Here is an 18,425-nt window from a genome sequence, read left to right as displayed (position 1 = left end):
AATTTGACAGGCCTACGTATTATTTGATGTCAAAAGTGCTTATAATATAATATATGTGGTAAATTTGAAATTTGTCACCACCATATGTGTCACATTTTTATTTTATTATTTGTATTATTGGTATCATAAAAATTCGTGCAGGGTCGTTAAAAGTTGAAAGAGTTATATAGCAAGTTATGTAAGTACAAGAACTTATCTATGTCATTAATATCTTTCTAATATATATATATATATATAGACATACTTTAATAATTTTCAACAGACGCCATTTTTTATATTAATCAAATCACACAAATACACTTTTAATGTTTTATTAGGTTTAATACTTGAAGAAATATAATAGTATTAATAATCATCACAAAATGGTGGCTAATGGAAAAATTACATATTTCTCGAATTATCTTTATAACATTTTGTTTGCTTAGAATTATTATGAGCATTATGAGACACAACAATTTTTGACGTACTTATGTGAACACCATGTATATACATTGTTATACGTAGTATGAAGTTGCTAGAGTTCTACTGATGATCTTTTGTTACTTTAATAATTGCAAACAGACTTTTTACACTTAATTACCGTTACTGGATTAGTTTCGAGGCTAAGTACTATATCAGGTTTGGCTGTTCTTGGAGTACATTACGAAATCATCAGACAAGGAAATGAGGCATAAGTATCAATGGTAATTGAACAAATTTATCAGGAATTCTTATTGTATTGATGGTAAATAATTATGAACGTAGCTTTGTGTTGTATTGTGTTTTGTATATATAAGTTTATTTTATATAACTAATTTTTTGCCGAGGTTAAAGAAAGAAAGAACCACTTTGTCCTAGTTGCCGATTAACAAAAAGAATTATGTCATAATTTTCTTACAGTAAAATTAAACCACATGAAACATAAAATTAATCCAAGCTAACCCATTACATCAATGATATCAAAAGTCAATAAACAGATAGATACAAATAAATAAAATATATGTAATAGAACTGTTGGTCACTCGTAATCTTGTATCATACATACATTATTCATACATACAATATACATTAAAACGTTGACGTATTGACGCTATAGAATGGCCTTTATATCTACCTTGCTAATGTTGAGGCACCATATTTAATTAGCGTACCACAAATGTGATTATCTGTACGTGTGTTTCACGCATTATGTCGTTGTCAGCTTACACTCTGGGGAAAAGTGATATTTAATCACACATAACAATGCATTTGCATTTTAGTCAAGTAACCTATACAATCCTAAGATATATAAAAAGACTTTCACAGTAATAGAAATTTATGGAGAAGGATTTATTAATTTATAAGGATCAATGCAATATCAAGACTAACTTATACTTTTAGTGATTTTTATATATTCATTTTTAAAGTACCTAAAAGCAATTTAAGTTAAATAAATTTTAATTTTGGAAAAATTATAAAAGCTTTAAGCAATATATGAGATAATATTACTAAATGATTCTTAATTGCTACGTTGCAAGCCAAAAATCCTTGAAGTAAATTATATATTTTTTACAAAAGTCTAAACAAAAAGTGAAATTCCAAAAGAGAAAGACCCACAAAACATGTTCATGTACTAGATTTATTATTATAAAATGAAGAAATATTATTTAGATTTGAACCTTTATTACACGCATACAGATGTTCATGTTTTATTGAAAACAGATAAATATCAGTAAGATTTAAAAAAATTATTAATGTGATACGAGTAATTATCTTAAAGATATTATGTTTCATTTATAAAAAAATAAGCTTTAGAAAAATCAAAAATGTGTTGAAGGGGAATATTTATTTATATTAACTTGTGGATTGAAGTCGGACATTTATATTTATTCATACGAATATAATGGTTCACATTTGTTATAGTGACCATGATAAAGTGACCCATTAGGTCACTTAAATTACGTTCACTTACGCTCAGCCAAATTCCATGGAGTGACCTGCATCACCATGGAAAACAATGTTGCCGTGTGTGAGTGTTTATTTTCAATATTTCGTGCAGTCAGACAAACCTATAAACTGAAATGCAACGTTTTGTGCCTTTGGAGTGATCAACAAAGTAAAATTACATATTGATTTGCGTAATAGACTTTGCTGGGATGCTTTAGAAAAATGTAAATATGCGGCCCATTTTACTCACAATTTGTCGTGTGAATATGTATAAAATTATACAAGATAAATTTATATATCATCCCAATAGAAAAATAAGTGATATTAAGTGATAGGCATCATTGTCGCTCAGCCAAACTCCTTTGTTAGAAGTGAAACACTTAACATCATGGAAATCACTCTTATCTATGCATAAACGAACTTCATGGTAAATATTACATTTGTACATCTATATGATAAATTCAAATTATGTTATTAAGATAAAGTACAGAGAGAGTTTAAGCAATAACGTTTCCGCTTAGCTAGGGAGATACTACAAAGTAAGAGTCCACTCGTCAAATCTTGTCACTGATATTTATTACATTTACTGGTACTTTTTAATAATATCCTATTAATAAAGTCTTTACTCATAGAAATATTGCAAGATTCTATTTAATTTTTTAATATTTTTTTATTGTGTTATTTAATTGTTTCCATCATATTTACCTACATTATTAATGTAAAAATGATATTTATTATTCAATAATAGCCTATGAAATAAGATGAACCATCATTTAACCCATGTAGCATTGTAGCTTCATGTTAATGCTCAAGCCCCTAGGTCTGTTCTTTTTTGACACATAGTGATGAATATAAAAATGATAGACATACTTACTTCCCTAACGCTCAATCAATCTATATGAGCAAACAGTTCTAAGCCCTAACTGGGTTATAGAACCTTGTTTTTTTTACTTGTATATAAGCCAAAATACGTATTTTCAAGATCATCGTCTTAATTTTTTAAACATTAACGGATTAAAAACGCTTAGAGGAAGGTAATAATTAATTTGTGTTTATCTAAATTATATAAAAAATGTACTTCTTTAAATAAGGTTTTCAGTAAGTTTTCTGTTGTATTGAAAACCGATCTAAGTAACATTGATTGATAAGTATTAATCTAATATAATGGTATAACTTATCTTAAAGATCAATTAAATAACCCATATCGTACTGCTTTATCTATTCGATGATTATTGATTTAACTTCATCAAACCGCGTTGTATATAACATTAATTTAGAACTATATATTCTAGAAAACTATTCTGATATAATCATATAAATTTTATACAAACATTACTGCAAGAATGACGGAGCTTTTGCAAGATCGGTTTCCGTAAAAAAATATTATTAACTTAAACATTATTTATTCATACTTTTTGAATAAATGTGAACGAAAATTAAAATATCCATTTTGTATAACTGTTTATTTTTACACCTTCACTACAGTTCTATGTTGTGATAATACGTATTCAAGAGAGTAATAAGTCGCAGTCAAGGTGTTAATCGTTAGGTGTAAACAATTAGTTAAAAATAATTATAATAATCAATTCTAGTTAAAGAAATGTAAGTTTTAGTAACAATACTTTAAACTGAATTATTTAATACATTACCATGGTTAATATAAATATAATACTAAGGTTTTATTATAAAGTGCGCCACAGTTTTGATAGAGTATTGTTTTACCTAAAATATGCCCATATAATAGGAATTAGTACAGTAAACTTAATAACAATCGGGAGCTGAATTAGTAATAATAGAACTATAAAGTATCAGAAGTTTAAAATCCAGAATAAATTGACTTTTTTAATCTATTTTTATACGAAGGAGATTAGTAAGCGGAGCGGAAGAGGCTCAGTCAGCTTCCTGCAGATTTAACAGGTGGAGGTAACGAAAATTAACCACGTTTCAGGTTTAATACCTTAGGGTGGTATTGCATGTATTAATTATCGCACGTACCATTATAAGGGATTAACATGGAGTAAAGCATCTTACAGTCCAACCCTCACTAGTTTTTTGTTTATTATATATGTATATTTAAAATAAACCACATATGCTGTAATTAAACAACTAATAAAGTAGTATTTATTATTTATAAAAGGAAAGGTAGTTACTTATAAACACAATTACCAATAATCTTCTAACTTCTGAAATTCCTAAAAGTTGAAATATATGACTCGGGCTACCCTATGACTTATATATAAAAAACTAAAGTATTTTTATACACATAAACCATACATATAGGGTTGAAACGGAGTTGCAGAATTATTTTATGTTTTTAAACTTCCTAATATTCCATAACGATGTAATTTTACGAACTCGTACCTCATCGTCTCTACACAAAATAAATGATGTAAGGAGATTATAATCAACTTTCGGGATTTTTTTCAACATTTTTCAACTTTCCAATGTTCTACGATGAATGTAACATACTTGTTCTTGATGCTTTCTACGAAAGAGGATTTTAAAGAAGATCAACTACTCATATAGGGTTGAAATAGGGTTTAAGCTTAGGAAAGATATATCTAATTTTACCTTTCCGATGTCCAATTACGATGAAATAAACATGTTCGTCATAAATTTACGAGCTGGAATTATTTACCAATTTAAACAATTTTATTTTTGTTTTTTTTTTTTTTTTAATTTACCACTGTATTGAAGGATAGAATTTCACACGTAAAGTGTATTATCCCTCCAACAAACTGCCATACAGAAAATCCCTGGGACCTGATCCTGATTACAATGGTTGTAATCGAGTTTCGACAGAAGTAGACACGAAGTCAAACTAAACTAGGTTAGCTAGAATGACTTGGACTGGAAGTAGATTTAAATAGATTAAGGTACTCACTTTGTGATCAAAGTAGGTTTTTAGACAAACGTACTATATATTTTCTTTATCTTAAGATTACAGCATCCAACTTCATAGAAGCTGATTGAAGTAGGTTGACAGACAGAATTTGTATATATTACTTTATATTGTGGCAACAAGGCATACTCTAGTATGATTGATCCGAAACAGATATTCGTCCTCATACAATACAACTAAAATAAGATTTATAGGCAGTTTTATTTAAACTTTGAAATTCTTACCCATTAACAACGAAATAATACGTAAATAGTACGGTTAAACTAATTTTTAGGGGTGAATTATAATACACCATACAAACTTTTACTAACATCAATAACACTGAGATTATTCTTAAACTCTTTCCTAACACATTTTACGAGTAGCTATTGTGAAAACATTTTAAGCGTTTATTAAGCCATTGAAAACGACCGTACTATGGCGTGCCTGTTCTTGAACAGGAAATTGCTGAAATTTCGAAAATAACGACTTGTTTGTAAACGAATGACGTACTATAAAATTGGTCTTCAATAGATAGAAGCCAATATTTGCCTGAATCATACTGTTAGGTTATAATTAGTCGCCAAATGTAACTCGTTTTTTGTGATTGTAATTATTAGAACTGAGAACCTACAAGCTTCTCCGATATGCATTATTGGTAATATTTGACTTTTCGTTATTGAAGATAATAATAAAAAAACGAAAAGTAGAGCTTGTTGGTTGTTGTTTAATTGTACATTATTTGAATAAAATAAAGAACATTAAGTCAAAAACATTTAATTTGTTTTCAAGATTAAAACCTGTAGTAAAGAAGACTCATTTACATTATTATGTTACCTCTATAGTTAGTATTAAGCTATGAACTTTGTCACACCTCTGTTTAATATTTGTTACAAATGAGTTTTCCATTGTGTTTTACGTAAGACATAGTTTATTTAAGATTGCTTTTGTAAGAGGTACTGCTCTATCGTTACCGACAAAAAAACTGTATTTTTTATTCCATTTTAATGAACTGAGTAATGCATTGACTTGTTACTAGTGTTAGACGCCTATTAAATAGACTACCAACTAAACTCCAATTTTAGGCATTTTAAAACAGCCTTGCATTGTAACTTATATTAGATTGTAATAGATACAATGTTTAAAAGCTCGTAGAATAACCTTTGTTAAGTGCGATAACAGAAGCTAGCTCAAACATATTTTCAAAAGCGATTAAGAATGACCTTTATGGCCGCCAACAGTGCTTACGTGTAATGTCTTATCTGCGGCTATATATCAACTGCTTCACCATTGTTCTACAATGATTCAAAATGGTGGGATAAAATATTATTGCGTGATATTGGCAATGTAGATAATACCTTGTTTAAAACTTTCAAAAAGCCTTTTGTAAGTTTGCAAATAAAGTTGCAAGTTTTAATCTTTACTTGCTACTACTTTCCATTTATGAGTACCAAGTATATGCATATAATTCCATAAATATAAAACCTATGGCAAATATTTTCTGGTTTAATTTTTTTTAAACTTACTGACTTAATAAAACTCAACAGATGATCACATTACATTTTTTACCATCTCAATAAAAACTAGTTTTTTTACAGAAACTGCATTATATATAACTATAAGTAGAACGACTTTAACAATGCGTAAAATTTTAGAAAGTAGTATTTGCAACCTCCAAAATGAAATGAAGGAAACCGCGTCGATGAGGTTTTTGGGATAGATTTACATTTGTATTTCTACGAACTGGATAGGAACAAAAGATATAAAACACGAGAAAAGTCGTTAGTACCAGCTTTGTCAGTAACCAACAATGGTCAGGCTGCTCGTCAATAGACCTAAACGTTACCAGTTCAGCTATTGTTCCATGAAAGGAATTTTTCTGTATACGATTACACCAACCGTTTTGGGCAAAATAATAAATGTTCTACGGAAGTAGTTTTAAGCGGTTTATCTTAATTTAATTTTTCTACTCATATAAATATCATGTAAAATAACCACTTTACTTTAAATTATAGGCTAAAGAAACACATTTTCGTACTTTATTTTTACTACTTTTAAGTTTTTTCTCTTTGTGAGGAAAGAATACTTGGGGGAGAAAGTAAATTCAGAATGTATAAAGAAAAATCCACTTTAAAAAACGCCACAGAACTATACATAAATGTGATATGGACAAGCCCGAGTTGCTGCGCATAGTGGGTCGAAGTGCTTGTTTAGATATAAAAGAAAACTGTTTTTTCAACTAGGTTAGTTACGTATTTTTCATGTATTTATATACTACTCGCACAATAAATTATTATAAACCAAACACGTTATATTAATCATTATGTATTTTTAGTAAAAAAACGTAATTTGAGTTGTAATTAAATAATTTTTAAGGGATTTTTTTCACTCAACAAACCACTGTGTAGAATTCTAAATTGGAATCTGTTGCTTCTTTAACTCATGACGTATCCATTCCACCTCTTTCACCATTCTTTCTTTTATAATTTTTTTTGCAAGTAGCTAAAGCGGAAGCAAGTTATTCAAGATATCCCACTGACACTCTCGATCCTAGGTCCTACACAATTTTCACTTAATATATTCATTCGAATTTTGCGTAACGTATTTAAAATGTAAATATTTTAACGATTTACATTTAATAAAATTTTATCATCAGTACTAAATTTTTTGACGCTTTATGTTTGGTGTGAAAAATGTATTTAAAGCAATTTGTAAGTTGTAAAATACATATAAAAATATTTACAAATATTATATAAAAGTAAATTAATTTTGTACGCTATATTTTCCAAAACGTTTTAATAAACAGGTGTATACAATAATGGTATGGATAAAGATAAACTTATACCTCTTAGTAATAAACAAATATATCATTTTTTATTAGGATATATTTGATGTAAATTTTAAATTACACAATGCAATGTGGTCCTGCTGACTTATTGTTGTAAAGTGAACTTATACACTACATCCAGATTTTATTTAGAAATATATTAATTGTTAAATAATATATTATATGTTAAATATGGTTAATTGTAGGAATATAAATCAAACGTTATTTTAAAGCCAGCCAGAAAAACTAGAGATATAATTTTAATACTAAATTGATGAATTGGTTTTTTTTATATCAAATATAGCAGTTGAATAATTTGTTGGCCTTGCTAACATTTTCAGATTAGTTACGGATTTACATAGTTAGTAATCGTCTATGTATTTGTTTTAATATCGAAAATTCTGTCCTGTAATATTTCTGTATTCAGTGATTTAAATTAGACTTGATGCAATAAAATATTTATGATGGTACATTAAAATTAATTTTGTAATATAATGGTGAGAAGCCACGTGAATTTTATAAATAATATATTTTTAGATTAAACACATTTAATTTTCATATTTTTATCTCATTCTGTCGGATTATTAGACTATTATAAAACACGTCAATATTAAATTCTTAATGTATTAAAATTCAAAATATTTAAAATTTTCCCTTGCAGAACCATGAAAAAAGAGTAGGTATCTAAATAAATATCTAACGAAAAATCTCATTAGTTAGATCTATAGTGACTAAGTAGATCATTTTCCGCGTCTTACATTTAATCCGTTAAATGAAAATAAATTTGGGTGGCAGTTTTGATCATAGTAATATAAAAATATTATGACAAAGTGTATTGATTGGCTGAGCGATAGCAAAGCGTGGCAATCGAGGGGTTGGAACTTTTTTTTATCTGAATATCTCAAAATCTAAGTTCGTTTTTTAATCCAAATTTTGCAACTTCCACACGAAGAATAACAAATTCGATGATGATGTTTGTTACTCATGTAATTTTGGCAGAATGTTAGATTAAAGTTACATATCAGTCTTATAGTCAATCATGATGGCAAGAAGAAAATATAAAAATAAATGTTTTTTAAAGAAAATTGGTGATAGTACGATAAATAAAAATATGAGATACCAGTAGATGTAAACTAAAAAAGTTGAGATAACTTTATATATTATATATGTATATATATATGTGTGTGTGTGTGTGTGTGTGTGTGTGTGTGGGTTTTAATAATATTAGATGTTATATCTTTAATATTATATTCGATAATAGGTATTAACTATTAATGTTTAAAAAATTTAAAATGGAAGGAGTTTGGTGTTCTTAATCATACTTCTTAGGCTAAACTATCTAAACGTTATTTAAAATTGATTTCAATATAATTGTGTTTTTTACATAACTTATAATGGATATAGTACTTGAACCTCCATTGTGATAAAACATTTATTATTGGCGCCGCAAATCTTTTATTCCAAACCAAATCAATCTTTATTCATATATACATTGAGTACAGTGTTGCGTACACATAATAATAATAATGAGAGTAGTTTCAGTTCTATAGGCTCCTCCAGTCCTGAAACTCCTGTATGGTGTATATGGATCGGTCTAAGAGCCGGTCTGAGAGTGCTTTCTTGAACTGTTTATCTTGTAGTTTCTGTAGGTCTTTTGGTAGCCGGTTAAAGAAGGCAGCACCTCCATAAGAAGGCTTATTTTCATACAAGCTGAGTCGATGTGCCTGTAGTTGAAAGTTGTGTCTGTGTCGGGTGTTTTAGTTATGTTGATCCACCAATCTGGCTTGGTCTGATCTTAAAGCATATATGGACAGTATAACTTTACGTATGTATAGTGATTTTACTGTCAAAATTTTGAAATCTTTAAAAGCTTCCCTGCAGGAGTCTTGTGGTTTTAATCCTTTTAATGGTCGTATTGCTCTTTTTTGTATTATTAACACTCTTTGCAGATTTTTTGCGCTTGTGCCTCCCCATACTACGAGCCCATATCTTAGGTGTGTTTCAATCAATGAGTAATAGGCAGTCAGCGCTGCTGCTTTGTCTCTTATCTGCACTAATCTTCGCACAGCATATAGCCCGCAGTTTAGTGTTTGACATAGATGGTCCACATGTGAGGTCCAGGAAAGGGTGTTATCCAGTATGATTTCTAAGTACTTATTTGATGACACAGTTGTAGTTCTATTAGTCCACAATAATTATTTGAAACTTGTGAATATGAGTTGATTAGTACTGTTTTGCCATATTGAAAACAATATAACTGCTTACTTCAATTTTTTTTGTTGGCGATAATTAGGGCAGTTTCATCAGCAAACATGTCTGCTTCACAATATTCCTCTAGGTATTTTGGAAAGTAATTAGCTAGAAGTATGTAGCCTAAAGCACTGGTCCAAGTACAGATCCCTGAGGAACGCCTCTGAAAATTGATAAAGCTTCGGATTTTACTCCTGTATTTTGTTGTTTACCTTACAGGTGAGCTCTACTAGTTGTTTCCTGTCACTCAGGTAGCTTTTAAACCATTTTGCTTCTTTGCCTGTTATACCAATGATATTAAGTTTTTCTAAAATAAGTTTATGATCAATGCAGTCGATTGCTTTACTGAAATCAAGCAGTATACTGGTTGCTATTTTGCCATGTTCCAATTTATCAATAATGCTTTCAACAAGGTGTGTTACCGCTGTTGTTGTTGACCTGTTCTTGATGAATCCATGTTGTCTAGTAGTCAGAAGGTTATGCTGTTGTAGATGCTGTGTAAGTCTGCCAAGTACTACTCGTTCTAAGAATTTTGAGAAATTTGACGTAAGTGATATGGGCCGGTAGTTGACTGTTTTAGTACTTTTGCCGCTTTTATTCTTAGGGTAGACCTTGGCCAGTTTCAGACAGCTTGGGAAGATGCCTTAATTTAGGGATTTGTTTGATTAGTGTTGTGAGGGGTGCTATAATTGAGTTTTTACAGAATTTAATGAATTTATAAGTTACTTCATCATCTCCCGCTGAAGTTTTTTGGTTTCATTGCATTATTAATGTTTCTTACTTCTTCTTTAGTGGCGTTAGAGAACTGCAGTGTTTGGTTAAATGGGTGCTGCGTGTCAGATTCTATAGTGTTTCCATGTTGCTTCTTACTGTGATAAAGTGTTTTCTCTGCTACCGTGGAAAAAAACTTGTTTAGAGAGTTTGCAATACTATCAGGTGTACATATTTGTACATTGGTGTTTATGGGTAATTATCATACATTATCAGCTGAAGCCTCTCTCTCTCTATCTCTGTCTCTGTCTCTCTCTCTCTCTCTCTCTCTCTCTCTCTCTCTCTCCTCTCTCTCTCTCTCTCTCTCTCTCTCTCTCTCTCTCTCTCTCTCTCTCTCTCTCTCTCTCTCTCTCTCTCTCTCCTCTCTCTCTTCTCTCTCTCTCTCTCTCTCCTCTCTCTCTCTCTCTCTCTCTCTCTCTCTCTCTCTCTCTCTCTCTCTCTCCTCTCTCCTCTCTCTCTCTCTCTCTCTCTCTCTCTCTCTCTCTCCCTCCCCTCTCTCCTCTCTCTCACTCTCTCTCTCTCTCTCTCTCTCTCTCTCTCTCAACTCTAATCCATCTATAACAAGTATTTTTATTAAAGCTACACATCCTTTTAGTAAAGCATTTATGACCAACGGACGATACGTTATTTGCGAATCAACCCACAGTGTATACAAACCACAGGAGTGCATTAGATGTAGATTTTTGTATTTAAAAAGTGAGCAACACGGTGTGTGTCTTTACATTTTTAGCGAAACATCACAGGTAGCTGTAAATAATGGAAAACAACCGATAGTCGATGTGGTATCGCCGCAGCAGGTTGCTGACAGTTTTCACCACGTCGCGTACGGTCTCTGCGGTCACTGTGCACTAAAACACTAACTGTGGTTTACTTCATAGACTTCTCTTTTTAGCCAGGCTATTAAAAATTCAATAATAAAATCATGATGTATATTAGATTATTGTTATAACGCATAATATCTAAAAATACTTAATGGAACACTAAAAACATGTATATGTTTAGTGTTTACTTTGTAACACTAAACCAAGAGAATTTAAACTTGGATTGTAAAAATTTTCATGATATACAATATAAAATAATAATATGGAAAATTTAGATAAATTGATTACCATCGATTCGAACTTTTAAATTTGTAACTAAGCAACACCTTGTTCTGTTTTCTATAAAAAAACATAGTTAAAAAGGAGAACCAAGAGAATTTAAACTTGGATTGTAAAAAATTTTCATGATATATACAATTTACCATATAAGACAAGCAAGTAAAATTATATCCATTCGGCTACATTTAATGTATCAGCGAGTCTCACACGGAAATGATGGTGTGACTGGACCGATCCCGCCCCATTATTGTGCTTACACGGACTAGTGTAAGTGGGAGTACTTGTAATGTGCATGGTATAGGTATGTCTTGTGTATGGTACCTAATCTGGGACATTGATATCCGTATTGCGGTTAATGTGGAATGTTGCCATTAAACCTATCACAACGTTCCTTTGTTGGTTCACTATTATGGTTACACATTTGCTCGTATTTCCCTTGTTTTGTTCCTTCATTACAAATTAACATGCACCATATAAGATTTCAAGCTTCCAAACCAAATTAGACTCTTAAATATTCAATATAATATATTATAACTTTAACTCTCATGAATATTAATAGACTTAAGTATTTCTATGGAAACAATGGTATAAAAGTTCTTTGATTGTAACGTTCTTATTCTGACGTCATTATTAGATTTAATTCAGTTAGTATATTTACATCTTTATAGAGTATAATTTCTATTGCTTATTATAGTATAGAAAACTTATTAGTGTTGTTTCATGGTAATTGATCAATGTGTTTTTTAATTAGGGAAACCCATGAGTTTCAAGTAACTAATGTATTCATGTACGTATGTAGGTATTTGTTTATATGTTAAGCTTTAACTTATAAAAGTAAGATACGAACGAAATTTATATATATTTATATATAATAATTTTGTTCCTATATATATATATATATATATATATATATATATATATATATATATATATATATATATATACATTAAACTTGGAAAAATGGCAACAGCCTTATTTAATTACAATAAACATTGAATCGCACAAAAAAAACTTGCTCCGCCGGGACTCAAACCCGGATTTCTCACTTGTTATGTTGTTATAATGTTTCTAGTCTTAACGATTTTTATCTGAGGCCGTATGATCCCCTTTTTACTTCGGTATAAGAAGTAGCCTATCACATTTGTCCGCTAGGTAATAACATTACTAAAAATGCCTGCATTAAATTACTGAATATCAACCTAAGTCCACTCTCCTAAATTATTTGAAACATAATACAAATATTAATTATGTGATTAGGTTGAGTAAGTCCAATGGCCAGGTTAGTATAAAGTTCGATTACAAATGGTCTTTAAGGTTTTATAAACATCTGAACCAGTTACTTAAGTGCCTATAGAAAAAAGTTTTTCAAAGGTTTGTGACACTTAAAAAAATTAGCATAATAATTACATTGAAATATCAGAATAAGTTATATTTCCATTGTCACAAAACCAACCAGAGAGATGGAACTGCTATGCTAAAAAGAGTATAGAAGTGTAATGATGAAGTCATTGAGGTTCACCAACGTGCTAATAATTTATAAATCATGTAACCTAGTGGCTTAGGGTTTGACATAAATACACAGATACAGACAGTTTTTGACGTTTCGTGTTTCAGATTTCAGTTTGAAACAACAATAACGAAAATTGCCATCCTTTGATATCATTTTAACTTTATACTGCTAGGTATTAAACATACCGTGATGCTTATTTGGCGGCATTGGTCATGCTTTACATTTTATAAATATTGATGATTGGTTTAAAGTGAAGATGTTTATAAATGAAAACTTTTCTTCTATAAATATTTTGATATAATATACATTTTAACAATAAATTTATAATAAATGTCTTCTGTTTTCTGTTACGGACGCAAGCATTACAACCTTTTCAAGGGTCAGTTTTGTAGAATATGAAACTAACAAATATATGTGTGTGTGTGTGTGGTGTGTGTGTGTGTTTTATGTAATATAACATATTCCATAATTCTTTCTATCCATACAAATTAAGTAATAGTACATTAATTATGTACAGCACTTATATTGTACAATAGATTAATTCCCCATTTTAAAAATAAAAAAGGTGTAGTAATCGTAAGTCAGATTTTCTTTCATTTTTTAGTTTATTGTTACTAAAGTACCTTTGAGCTTAGAATCCCTTACAGGCCATTGGATCACAAACAAAAAACACATTATAAATTCTATTATTATATAAATGTATATTAACCGTGTGTTTGGGTTAAAAACTATTTGTGTTTTTAGAGACGCGTAACGGGACTAATTTGCCTTAATTATCTTGTACAAGCAATGATGAAATCTCTATATCAAAAATTGTATAGGTAAATAAGAAGGTATGCTTAATGATGCCGGGAAACATATTTCTAAATTACTCTAAAAATTAAAAACTGTATTTATATAATATAAAATGATTACATAATATTAATCCAATTTTACAGCTAGTTATGAAAACGAATGCAACACATGTGTCAGTTGGTACATTTCTCACTGGTATTTCATAAGTGGTTAAAAGCAACTTCCTTAACAATCGTGTAACTTGAAGTCCGTGTAATTTGAAACACTTATCGAGTACCACCGACCAGCACTGATGTACCGGGTAAGATAAAATGAACAGTTTTAATACTGATTCCTATTTAACATTAACAATTAGTATGTTATGTACTGGAATTTCGTAAAAAGATTTCAAAATTGTGATTGAGTTTATATTGTGTTTTATCTGTCCCCACGATATTATAAGAACGAACTAAAAATTATTTAGTTCAAATATTTTATAATTGATTTATTTGTTAAAGTATATGGAAGTATGCATGTGGTATTAATGCTGTAGAAATCATTATATCTCTGAGATAATTGCAAATAATTTCGTAATATACGAAGTGACAAATTTGGTAAAATTAAATGAATAAAGAAAAAAGGGTACACATAAACATACAAAATGTTCTAGTACATACTTCGTTGGCAAAGACAAATTTGTTACACAATCTTACAACTAAGAGCATATTTTAAACTGCACAGCTATTTTATACATAGACGTAAACAACAAACTTCCATAAAAGTTCTTAGAAATAACATTAAACTTTTTGAAATTTGCACTCACACAATTAGATTTGCTGGTTTCAGACCAAATATTACATGCCTTAAATTTAAGTACATACGTCCTGTATTGGGAAATTTTGGAATAGAACATTGTTCACACTCCATGATGTTATCACGCTATTGTTTAAATTTTTCTACCGGAAATCTTTCATAGTAGTAAATGTTTTGCTATGTTATTACACAACGCAACATATCCTATATATTAGTACAAAACAAAATGCTCAATTTAGGCGAAGGAAATTGCGCTGAAATTAAATCGGACAGTCTTAAGTTATCTGGGATGAATACATGCCTATTCTAGTTTTGAAAATCCTACCGGGCTACGCCCCACTGGTCTTTGTATTAGCAAGGAAATCCCATCTTCATCTCTAACGTTTTGAAGTATTAATTAGAAGAGCATGTCTAATGTAAACAGCTGTTCTGTGACTGCATTGTCTAATATTTTCAATTTGTTTACACTTATAGTCAGTACTATAATTTGAACACTATTTTAGATGTCAGCGATAAGGTAAATACTCATATATCCTTCAAAATGCCTCGGAACATAAGATAGTCATATTTCTACACTTACACTCCATTTGGAGGAGTCGGCATAAATTATGCTAAATGTAAGTTTAATAGACTGTGCTTATGAAACTGTGTACTAATTCCAGAGTTAAATATTCTAAATATATTATAATATGTGTGTAAAGAAACAGACACTTAGTGTCATTATTAATGTACTTTTAGCTGTACAATGTTATCAAAAATTATGTATTATATTTAATGGACAATTTTATTATCAAAAAAAGTGTGTACAACTAGAAAATTTTTCTTTTGAGAAAAGGTACAATCACTGATATGGTGAGGTAGATGAAACTGAGGATAAAAACGAGAGTAATGAATCTTGTACGAGATTAATGTTATATTAATAACAGTGGAAGAGAACGTTCCACTGTTATTCTTAGGACAACTGTATCTCAGACATCTGTTTAAAAAATACAAAAATAACCTAATATATTGGTCCTTTAGTAGTCAGGAGTTAGTGTAGAGTGACTGGAAACTGGATTCTGATGTAATATTGCTAATTTATTTTTCATAGTACGTTTTTACTCAAGGAAATTCCTCTGATTAAAAATCAATTGCACATATTCAGTTTTGAATCGTAGTGAATCCTAAACATAATTAGATAACTATAACGATGATACATATATAGACTATACATTATTTATATTAGAGGATTCCCAATATAATCTTGACTAGAACTGTAACGAATCAATGGCATACAGCTGGCAGCAGTCGGAGAGACTGCGGGTAGGATAGCTGTAACTGAGATGTACTGTCACCGTTTTATTATTGGTGCTTGCTAAGCTTTTTCAAAGCTTTAAAACTTCTCGAACATAAACTTTGCTAATGTATAAAAGTTTTTATATACAATGTAATGACCATGTAATCTAGAACAAGTGCACACTTGCGCGTTCTTTGTTCAAAATTCTCTTTGTAAGCTTAGAAAGTTGCATCTTTAAACAAACTTTAAATACTAATAAAGTTTACGTTTTAATGTTACTGAAATAAAAACTGGTATTTTACCATGTGCCATAATTTTTTCTTATCGTTACATTTAAAAAAAATTTAGTATATGTAATACAGTCTTTCCTGTTCATCCACATGAAAGAAGTATGTAAAGTTTTTGAGACTTTAACAATATAATTTAATTGTAACTGAATATACGTATACTCTATATTACAGAAACCGTTTTAGATACAAAACTATTTTCTACGACAATGTGTAGTTTTAAATTGTTATAAACATTCTTTTATTCTAGCTTTATAAATAACAAAATGGAGAGTTTTAATCCAAATCAAATAGGGAATATAATATACATTAAAATAATATAAATATTATAAAAAATATATCATTTGGTTCAAAATATCCATATATATATATATATATATATATATATATATATATATATATATATATATATATATATATACTTTTATTTTGTATATTCTTATTCAATAAATATTCCTAATCGGCTAAGATACTATGTTTCGAAATTTCGACGCGATCCCTAAAATTAGCATATTAATGCTAGAAATAAAAACATATCCAGTCTTTGTAGAGAAGGTCTTGTAGTAATACAGCATGAAAGAGATGTAATAAACGTTTAGTAGATGGACAGTGCTCTGTAACATCTATCACATTTGTAGGTAAACATGTCTCATAGTAAAAGGCAGGGTTTTATTTGAGAAATATATGTCAATATGTCAAACTTTCCCCTTTTGCTTTGTGATCTATACGTAAAAGTCTTACAAAAATAGGTGAACGAGAATGTTCCATTTAGGTAAGGTAATTTTTTAGGGAAACCGTGTTGCACCCGATACAAGTTATAATCAATTTAGCTATTATTAGACATGTTTCGAAAGATATGCCTTAATATTTTATTAAAAAGTATACATTAAGCCATTATACTATTGAACACGTGGCTCATGACATTTATATTTACAACTTACTACTAATAGTAGTAAGTTGTTTAGTGTGTTATTGAAGTTCTCCAACGTTAAATGACCAGAAAAACCAAAAATTCTATTAAAAAATATACTACATTTAACATAATGATTGACTGAGCGTTATAGATGAGGCTGGAAATATTCTATATCCGTTAGCATGTGTGCCTCTCCCTACGATACCTTGACAAGAAACATACATACGCTTCCATTTTTATTGAATTTTTATTTCTATATATGTAGCACCTAGTTCCATAATGGTGCATGTCGCTCCATAGGATTTGGCTGAGCATTAGTAAAAGTTTTCACATTGTTATTATTAGTAACTTAATTGAGTAAATCTTAATATATTTTAAAAATGTGACATGTCGTTATAGATTTTAATTTTAGCTTACAGCCTCAGCAAAGCCTGCTACGCTAATTATTTTCAACTTTTTATAAATTTTAATAAATAATAAATCAATGTTCATCCAATGGGGTATGTACATTTAAATTTACCTAAATAATGTAAAATATAGTAAAAATATATTACATCACACTTATTACTATTCAGTTAATGCTAATGACCAGTAATAAATCAGTGAGTAAGTTATATTTTTAAATGAAGAATGAACAGATTATTAAAGCATTAAAAGGTATTTCACGTCTTCATAAAACCTGAAATTATTAACAGTCATTTTAGTGTTGGTAATATACATTCTTTTCAACAAATATGAGTTCAAAATATCTTAAAACTATAATTTATTATCCACAGAAAAAGGGAAAGTTGGGACGAAGATTGACCGAGTGACTACGGTCTGGCTCTGGCATATGCCCGCACACAGGCATCACAATATGCCGTAACAGCCCACTTGCTTCCTGACGCTTCACTTTTAAGACGAAACTTTGCTCTTTGAATGCTTCCTCTTTACTCCTCACATATTTCATACATAGTTCATGATTTATAATAGATGAGAAAGTATGATTATTTAAGACTTTGAAATGTTATTTGTAAAAGAACATAGTTATATTACTTGTATTTCATAACATACTATTACAAAATTAAATAAACTACATGTTTTAATAAAATGAGTTTTAATTTATTTGTTACAATATA

This window comes from Homalodisca vitripennis, chromosome 6, assembly GCF_021130785.1.
Source record: "Homalodisca vitripennis isolate AUS2020 chromosome 6, UT_GWSS_2.1, whole genome shotgun sequence".
In the NCBI taxonomy this organism is placed as follows: Eukaryota; Metazoa; Arthropoda; class Insecta; order Hemiptera; family Cicadellidae; genus Homalodisca; species Homalodisca vitripennis.
Note: the sequence above shows the minus strand (reverse complement) of the source record.